Below are 10,697 nucleotides of genomic sequence, written 5' to 3'. Positions count from 1 at the left end.
ACCTCAAATAACGAATATTGACAAACCTGAAACACACTAAAACAAATATAAGTGACAACAAAACACAATAATAAAACCAAAAGACACAAAGATTCACAAATGAAGGCTCAAATCCAATCTAAGCTTTTTACGGCTTTCCTTAGTTGACCAATTTATGCGACTCATTAAAGGATCAATTACAGGGATGAAAGATTGTAGTTGGTCAATCAATTGTTTAGTAGTAGTAGCAGCAGAGATTATGATTTGTCGTGCAGAAGATGTTAGAAATTCCTATTCCACATCATGATCAAGAAAAGACAACAACTTATCATAATAACCATTAACATTTAACAAATCTATGGGTTTATGGTGAATGTGCAGTTGGGCCCAAGAGGAAATATGAAAGATCTCTTCCAATGTGCCTAGACCACCTGGTAAAGCAACGAAGGCATCAGGATGGTTAAACATTGCATTCATTCAAGCCGACATTGTGGAGACCTGAAGTTCCTCTCCAATTGTTTTTCCGATGATGTCCCCTTGTGCTAAAGCTTTGGGGACGACTCCCAAAACTTGACTACCTCATAAAAATACAGCTATTGACACACCTCCCATTAACCCAAGAATGCCTCCCCCATACATTAAATGAATCTTTCTCTCAGCTAGCAATTGACCAAGATGATTGGCTGATTCTAAAAACTCCTTTTCTTTCCCAGGACTAGATCCACCGAAAACACAAATATTTCTTATATGATGACCTGATGAACTTGCCATTTCTACACACTTCTGCATTTGTTGAATGTATGGGTTGAGTAGAAATGAAAGGAAGGAAGAGAGGGTTTTATAGATGAGAAATTAGAAAGGCAATCATACCACCTATATGTAGGCCAGCTAGAGTCTCACACACACTCTCTCTTTATTTATTTATTTATTTATGTACTTTTGAAAAAGCATGTGTATGTACAGGTAGTTGTGATTGTGGCTCTCATCTTCCCTTGGTTTTACGTCCAAGAACGGCTTAAACGCCCTCTATGGGTTGGGGATAGGCTTCCCATCCAGTTTTCTTAAAAACTAGCAAACAGGGTCTTTTTTAGTCAGATTCCCAAGACTATGCCAAGCATGTTCTTTATGAAAATGGGTTCATAAGTCATGAATTGCATGATGTTTATCTCGATTATGATGAGACTTAAGAGTCACTAGAAGATTATCTAAAGACTCTCTATGTTTTGAAATAAATCCCACCTTTTGATAATTTTCACAGGTTTTGCGGGATGCATGTGATTCTTTGAATATGGTGGGCCAGTAAAATCCACTTTGTAAGATTTCTACAGTCCTCTTTTTTGACAAGAAATGATCCCTACGTGCCTTAGAGTGACAAAATTTAATGAAATTACTTACCTCATTGTCGGGAATGCATTTTTGAAATATTTGATCAAGACAATAATTGAATAAGTAAGAGTCATCCCAATAAAAATTTTGCACGTTGCTAAAAACTTTTCTTTTGTCTTCAGTACTCCAGTGAGCTGGCAAAAATCCTGAAGCAAGAAGATTGATATTTTTAGCAAACCAAGGCATTGAACTAAGAGAAAGTAAAGATTTATCAGGAAAGTAATCATCGATTGGTGTGATGTCAGGTGTCGAATCTGTTGTCACTTTTGATAAAAGATCCGCATCAACATTTTTTGTGCCTTTTTCATCATCGATTTCTTCCTGATCGGTCTTGGAATGAGGAAATGGAAGTGCTGGTGGGGAATCAGTCTTTTCTTTGCAATGTTCAGATTCAACCCCTTCCTTACCCTTAGAGATTGACTCATCATCTTTCTCACAAGGTTCAAGAATTGGTTTGTGAATAACCTTACCATAACAAAGAGTGGTGACTGATTTGACTTGATCTATGTGTTGACTTCCAGGACTACTTGCATTTGCATTGTATTGCCCCTTGGGATTTTGTTGTGGTTGAGATGGAAACTTACCTTTCTCTTGAAAACTAAGAGCAGATGTGAATTTTGCAAGAGTATCTTTAAAATCAATTATGCTTTGAGCAAGTTGAGTGTTGATTATCTCTTGCTTTTCAATGAATGCATACAAAGTTTTCTCAAAATTTCTTGTAAGAGGTGGAGCATAAAAAGGTGCATATCCATGGGAATTTTGGAAATTATGGTGTGCTTGAAACTGTGGTGGTGAAGTTTGTACATTGTCACTCTTCCAACTGAAATTTGGGTGATTTCTCCAACCAGGATTGTATGTTTCCAAATATAGGTTATGATTGGGCCTTTCGAAACTGTTTAAAGCATGGCCTTGTTCATGGAGACATTCCTTAAAAGAAGACAAGGTTGGACAGTTATTGGTTGACTGCTCATTTGTTTCACATATTTGACACACAATGTTTTTAACAGATTTTAATTGACCACTCTTTTTCAATTCTAGTGCCTCGACTTTTCTAGCTAAAGATGCAAACTTGGCTTGAAGGTCATGATCTTCACTAAGGTTGTACATACCTCCACTAGATGTATGAGGTTGAGTTTTACTCGGTGCCTCATAAGTACCGGTGATGTCCCAATTTTGAGCATTTTCAACTAGCAAGTCTAAGTACTCCATTGCTTCATCAGGATCTTTATCTTTAAAAGTTCCATTGCACATCAATTCAACCATTTGCATAGCTCTAGGTGTTAACCCTTCATAAAAATGTGAAACCAATCTCCATGCTTCAAAACCATGATGAGGGCATGAGGGCAAGTACTAAGCAAGTCTCGATACCTATCCCAACATTGGTAAAATATTTCTCCTAGTTTTTGAGTGAAAGTGGTGATTTTTCTTTTGAAAGAGTTTGTTCTATGAGATGGGAAAAACTTCTTTAAAAACTGTTGTTGCATTTCATCCCAAGCACGAATGGATCCTGGTCTTAAATTTTGTAGCCATGTTTTAGCTTTATCTTTTAATGAAAAAGGAAAAAGCTTTAATCTGATGGTGTTTATGCTACAATTTAAATTATTATATGTGTTGCAGACCTCCTCAAATTCCTTTAAATGCAAGTATGGATTTTTCAATTCTAAGCCATGAAAAGAAGGTAAAAGTTGAATAATGTCTGGCTTAAAATTAAAATGAGATGCATCAGGAGAAAAAATTATGCATGATGCTGCACTTGTTCTTGTGGGATTCATGTGGTCTCTAAGTGTTCTAACATGATTATTCTCATTATGATGTGATTGATTATCTTCTTCGGTCATATTTTTTGAAAATGATGAGGATACCCTACAAAGTCTACCACTTGATGTACGTGACCACACTCTTACAAAGTCTACCACTTGATGTACGTGACCACACTCTTATGCACGTGTAGGAACAAAATAAAAGAAAGAAGAAAACAAAAGAAGAAGAAACAAGAGAAAAGAAACAAAGTTATATATAAGAAAAGTGAAAAGAGAAAATAAAATAAATATTATAATTTATACAAAACTTACCTCCCCGGCAACGGCGCCAAAAACTTGACACTACCAAAAGATTGATGTCTTCTCCCAAGTGCAGGAGTGTCGAAATAATAAATAACCCAGCAAGACCGGGGTCCAACCACAGGGAGGTTAATTGTACAAATTATAAATAACAATAATACAACAACAATAACAATAACAACAACAACAATAATAATAGTAATTACAGCAATAATAAGAATAATAATAATGAGAATAATAATAATACTAATAATAGTAGTAGTAGTAGTAGTAGTAGTAGTACTAATAATAATAATAATAATAAAGAAAAAGAAGAAGAAGAAGATGATGATGAGAACTTTGAGATGAAATATTAATATAAAGATTTAACAACGATAATAATAAATATCAAGGTTAGAGGATCCACTAATGGTATGTCAAAAAAGTATAGTATAAATTCTTGTTAGTCAATTGGAAACCACACACAAAGGAGGTTCCAATCAGATTATAGATTGTTAACATCATTACATTAGTCATCTTATTCAATTAATGCTAATATTTGTAAATCTCGTCAAGCATTCATGATTATAACTTATGTTAACAACAAATCAAGTTTCTTTCATAGCTCAGGTGTTAGTTATACCATATAGTATGGGCTATGAAAGTGCCAAGCATTTGTTGTACCAAGTGTTATACAACATAAATCAAGAAACTTATTCTTATTCTTACACCATTAATGTAACATTTTCACCTTGACATAATAAACTTAGCTAGACATAATGAAAGAAAGAAAAATAGATAAACAAAATAAGAACATAAATAAGATAAAAGTTAACAAAGTAAAGGAAAGGAAATGAAAGGCATAAACTTGATATTAATGAAAGCAAAGCATAAACATTACAAAAAATACAAAGAAAGAAAGCAAGAGCATGATCATGATCTGGAGACCAAGATGCCTAAATGCATGGCAAATGCCTCCTTTTATAGGCCAAAATTGGGAACTATTCATTTGATGACTAATTGATGAGCGGGTGGCCAACTCTTGACTTGGTGACAATCCTTATCTTCTCTTGTCTGCCCAAAACATTATTGATAACGTTAAAATTGGAGCCACTAGAACAGATGAAAGTTGTAGGCAATCGTCTCATCTTTCTTATGTAAAACATTCGGCTCATTTTGACTTCTAGAACTCCAGATATGGCCAAAATACTGAACAATACTTGGGCTGGAGGACAGATTCGGGCTTCTTTGTTGTTGCAACAATTTGGACTTGAAAATGACCTTTTTAGATCTTGGGCTGCATATGAAAGTTATAGGCCTATGTCTTACCTTTCCATCCATATAAAGTAGACCTACATCTGAGATCTATAGCTCCAGATATGACCCAATTACCGAATAGTGTTCTGGTTTGGATTGCACCGACATCTTTTTTCTAAGTTTGGCCATCTCTTTATCCTTTCAATTTCAGTTCTTAAATTCATCAATCAATCCTTTCATTTATGTGATAGGCCTGCATTTAAAATGAACATTTACCACAAATTAAAGGTATCTTATATTATTAGATATATTATTATAAAACATGCTTTAGTTAAGGAGTTATTGATACTTCAAGCGCAAAATGATGATATAAAACCATGATAAAAATGCACTTTTAAGTACTAATCACTTACCCCTCTTATCAAGGCCTCTAAGACTACTAGCTCAAGCAATTCTTTCACCTTGAGCATTTTCTCATTGAACCTCTTGAAATATATCCATGTAGACTCGCTCTTTTGCTCAGTATGCGTAAACCTATAAAAGGTTGTGGGGAGGATTTTTCACATCAAGTCATTGTCTTAGATGAACAACTCTAAGCTACCATATAAATTTTATACATGCTCTTTCGGGTTGGTTAGATCATCATAGTTATCTAGACTTATTTTTGTGGAGATATAGTTCAGAGTCAATTGTTCAATACTTATATAATCAAGGAATAACGCCTCCATTGATAGGGGATGTAGTCATTTTCTTGGATATACTCATGTACAGATTTTCTCTTAGTTCTTTATTTGTTAGGCTCTTGGGAGCCTAGAAAGTTTGCATGGAACAATGATTACGATAATTGTGTCCATCTCACGGTAGCTAGGGGGAAGACGTTTGGAGTACCACCTTTATACATAAGTATCGTCATGGCATGAGTGACCCATTGAGAGACTTGCATGAATGTCATTATGTTTAATCTCTTGTGGGTAGTGTAATCGTCTACGAGGTGCCTCATGTAGTTAGTGGCAATGACATTGTGTGTTGTTGAGAATGTCAAGACTTATTAGGGTGGTAAGGTCTTATTTTGCCCTTAGGTTGCTAACACGGTTTGAGTGAGGAGTTGTACCAGACTAGTGAGTTGTCAAAAGTCTGGCTGGGTAGAAATGTTTGTGGTAACGGGGTAATAACAAATGTCAAGGTTAGAGGTTCCACTAATGGTATATCAAACAAGTATAGTATAAACTCTTATTATTGAATTGGAAACCACACACAAAGGAGGTTCCAATCAGATTATATATTGTTAACATGATTACATTAGTCATCTTATTCAATTAATGCTAATACTTGTAAATCTCGTCAAGCATTCATGATTATAACTTATGTTAACAATAAATCAAGTTCCTTTCATAGCTCAGGTGTCGGTTATACCATACATTATGGGCTATGAAAGTGCCAAGCATTTGTTGTACCAAGTGTTATACAACATAAATCAAGATTAGTCATTTAACAAGCAAAGTATTAAAGAGTGAACAAGATAACAAATATAAAACATGTTAGTATCAAACATTAAAGTCCATATTAAGTTTACATTATACTTATTCTTACACCATTAGTGTAACCTTTTCACCTTGACATAATTAACTTAGCTAGACATAATGAAAGAAAGCAAAATAGATAAACAAAATAAGAACATAAAAGTTAACTAAGTAAAGGAAAGGAAATGAAAGGCATAAACTTAATATTAATGAAAACAAAGCATAAAAAATACAAAGAGAGAAAGGAAGAGCATGATCTTGATCTGGAAACCAAGATGCCTAAATGCATGGCAAATGCCTCCTTTTATAGGCCAAAATTAGGAACTATTGATTTGATGACTAATTGATAAGTGGGTGACCAACTTTTGACTTGGTGACAATCCTTATCTTCTCTTGTCTGCCCAAAACGTCATTGATAACGTCAAAATTGGAGCCAGTTGTAAACATGAAAGTTGTAGGCAATTGTCTCAGCTTTCTTGTGTAAAAACTTCAGCTCATTTGGACTTCTAGAACTCCAGATATGGCCAAAATACCGAACAGTGCTCGGGTTGGAAGACAGATTCGGGCTTCTTTGTTGTTGCTACAATTTGGACTTGATAATGGCCTTTTTAGATCTTGGGCTCCATATGAAAGTTGTAGGCCTATGTCTTACCTTTCCATCCATATAAATTGGACCTAAATCTGAGATATATAGCTCTAGATATGACCCAATTACCAAATAGTATTCCGGTTTGGACTGCACCAGTATCTTTTTTCTAAGTTTGACCATCTTTTTTTTTCTTTTAATTTCAGTTTTTAAATTCATCAATCAATCCTTTCATTTATGTGATAGGCCTGCATTTAAAATGAACATTTACTACAAATTAAAGGTATCTTATATTATTAGTTATATTATTATAAAACATGCTTTGGTTAAGGAGTTATTGATACTTCAAGTGCAAAATGATGATATAAAACCATGATAAAAATGCACAAAGCAAGGTATTCATCATTTAACTTCCATTAATCTATCCAGATAAACAAACTCTCATTAAATTTATATACCATTAATCTATCATTTAACTCTCATGATTATAACTTATGTTAACAACAAATCAAGTTCGTTTCATAGCTTAGGTGTCGATTATACCATACAGTATGGGCTATGAAAGTGCCAAGCATTTATTGTACCAATTGTTATACAACATAAATCAAGATTAGTCATTTAACAAGCAAAGTATTAAAGAGTGAACAAGATAACAAATACAAAACATCTTAGTATCAAACATTAAAGTCCATATTAAGTTTACACTATACTTATTCTTACACCATTAGTGTAACCTTTTCACCTTGACATAATAAACTTACCTAAACATAATGAAAGAAAGAAAAATAAATAAACAAAATAAGAACATAAATAAGATAAAAGTTAACTAAGTAAATGAAATGAAATGAAAGGCATAAACTTGATATTAATGAAAGCAAAGCATAAACATTACAAAAAATATAAAGAGAGAAAGTAAGAGCATGATCTTGATCTGGACACCAAGATGCCTAAATGCATGACAAATGCCTCCTTTTGTAGGCCAAAATTGGGAACTATTGATTTGATGACTAATTGATGAGTGGGTGGCCAACTCTTGACTTCGTGACAATCCTTATCTTCTCTTGTCTGCCCAAAATGTCATTGATAACGTCAACATTGGAGCCACTTAAAAACATAAAAGTTGTAGGAAATCGTCTCAGCTTTCTTGTGTAAAACATTCGGCTCATTTGGACTTCTAGAACTCCAGATATGGGCCAAATATTGAACAGTGCTCGGGCTGGAAGATAGATTCAGACTTCTTTGTTGTTGCTATAATTTGGACTTGAAAATGGCCTTTTTAGATCTTGGGCTCCATATGAAAGTTATAGGCCTATGTCTTATCTTTCCATCCATATAAAGTAGACCTAAATTTGAGATCTATAACTCCAGATATGACCCAATTACCGAACAATGTTCTGGTTTGGATTGAACCGACATCTCTTTTCTAAGTTTGGTCATCTCTTTGTCCTTCCAATTTCAGTTCTTAAATTCATCAATCAATCCTTTCATTTATGTGATAAGTCTGCATTTAAAATGAACATTTACCATAAATTAAAGGTATCTTATATTAGTAGATATATTATTATAAAACATGTTTTAGTTAAGGAGTTATTGATACTTCAAATGCAAAATGATGATATACAATCTTGATAAAAATACACTTTTAAGTATCAATCAATAGATTTATCCAATATTCTGACCTAAATAGGTCTTGGTTGTGTGCCACGGAATGATCTGGAAATTTTAAAAAACAAGTTTGAGAATTTGATAGCTTTTTTATTAGTTTCCCATAGACGGCGCCAATTGATGAGTCCTAAGATCCAAGATGCTTAGGAATAAGGTTGATGTATTGAATAATTAATTAATCTCTTAGTTTAAACAATTTGATCCATTCTATCTAGTCAAGGTATTTGATGATTTAATATGAAAACCCTAGTCAATTAGAAGCTAGTAGCAACTAATGTCTGGTAAGCCAATATGACTATAGGTAATACCTATAAAAAATCTCATTTAATGGATGTAGGGACTCTTCGATGCTTAAGTGGGTAACTTTATAGAGAGAAAAAGTGCAATAATATTTTAAAGAGATAAACCTTGAAAATATATATGTTGAAAATGTTAAGAATGGAGAAATTGTGAACTTTAAGTATGAAGGATTCATATTGTATTTATAACCCATGAGTTTTGTTAGTTTTTTAAAGATGCAGGATTGAAGTGTAATCTCATCTTTATAATATTTTGAATTATATTATACTCAAAACAATATGTTTTGAACCAATATAAAATATTAAGATATCCGCATGGGCTTATGAAAAAAACAGCATACCTAGCCAGGTTGAGTGTGTCATTCCCAACATGCCAAGTAATAGATGGTAGGCCCAGGCTTCCTTGTCCAAGTCCATATATCTTGATAAAAGTTGGGTTCGAACATGGTATCCTGAACCTAAGTCTATATGAATGTTTTTGGACTTTTTGGGATTTTTAAATAGTTTTTAGACTCATTAAATTTGAATTTATTATCCTTAACACCCAATGCATCTTCTTATCTGACCACCAAAAAAAAAAAAAAAGAACACCGGTATTAAAAAATATAAATTTAAAAAAAAATAAAAAATATAAAAACAAAAAACAACTTCTATACTCTCTCAAAGTATATGTGGAATGCAGTCGCCTTCTTTTTGTGCTTGTGCTCCATCCATACCTCTTCCTGTGCAGTTTTATGTAATCACTTGGTGCCTAAATAAAAGAAATCAATCCATCAAACAGATAAAGGAATTATATACCAACTTTTTAAAATTTAACCATATTAAATAGACTGTTCGTTGGTTGTCGCATTCCATGCTTGAAAAGAAATTAAATAGATAAGGAATTATTATCTTAAGGTGGCCCTTCAGTCAAACTGCATGTAATAAATTTTATTAAGAACAAAATAAAGTACATCCAAACATTTTTCTTATTTTATTTTTGGAGTTTGCCCGCCGATGCTCTACCAAACCTTTTTGAAAATCAAATTCATATCCCGAATAGTAGCTTCCAAGAAAAGCATCAAGACCAGCATATATTCTACTTGGAGCATCACTTCCGGAAGAAGCTCCATCAAATAATTGACACCCAATAATCATTTTTAACTTATCTGAAAGATATATATACACCCATTAAACATCTGAAAAATATATATCTTTCAGATAAGTTAAGAATGTTTATTGGGTGTCAATTTCTTAATATATATATATATATCATACTAACTCCATGAATATAATAAAAAAAAATAATTGTTATTAAACAAAATAAAAAAATAATATAGTAGGGATATTAATTAAAAAACAAAAAAAATATTTAAAAAAGATATTAAATGAAAAAAAAAAACCTAGACTCGCACACCTAAGCCTACTATTTTTTTTAAAATTTTGACTCGCACACCTAAGCCTACTATTTTTTTAAAAAAAAAATTTAAGAGCTGCCCTTATCTTGTTTTGAAAAAAATAGACAAACAAGATGTCACCGATTATAGTAGAAGACATGTCATTTGCTAGCCTAGATTCTAGTTACCGGTGGTTGGAAAATCAACCCTACAGTTTCCTGGTCAAAAATCCTGTTTTCCAATCTATTTCAATCACCAAAACACTTTTAGAACACCAAAAAACTAACCAATCAACCTATTAAACCTAAAAAGAGATTCAAACTACTAAACTAAACTGAGAAAAATTATCGCATCCTTGATATAAATATAGTTTTTTAAGCTAAATTGAAGTTTAAAATAATCATTATAAGACTCTTTATATTTGGTGGAACTCATTAACACCAATTTAAAAATGTTAAGTTGGTTAGAATCGTCACCAATAAAAAACTTTTTTTTAACTTGAATTTAACGACTTTTCTCTCTCTTTTACCATAAAAAAAAAGAACTGAAAAATAAAAAAATAAAGTTTGTTATCAAAATATTTAAAAAAA

This window comes from Populus euphratica, unplaced genomic scaffold (genome assembly GCF_000495115.2).
Source record: "Populus euphratica unplaced genomic scaffold, PopEup_1.0 scaffold607.1, whole genome shotgun sequence".
NCBI classification, from domain to species: Eukaryota; Viridiplantae; Streptophyta; class Magnoliopsida; order Malpighiales; family Salicaceae; genus Populus; species Populus euphratica.
Note: the sequence above shows the minus strand (reverse complement) of the source record.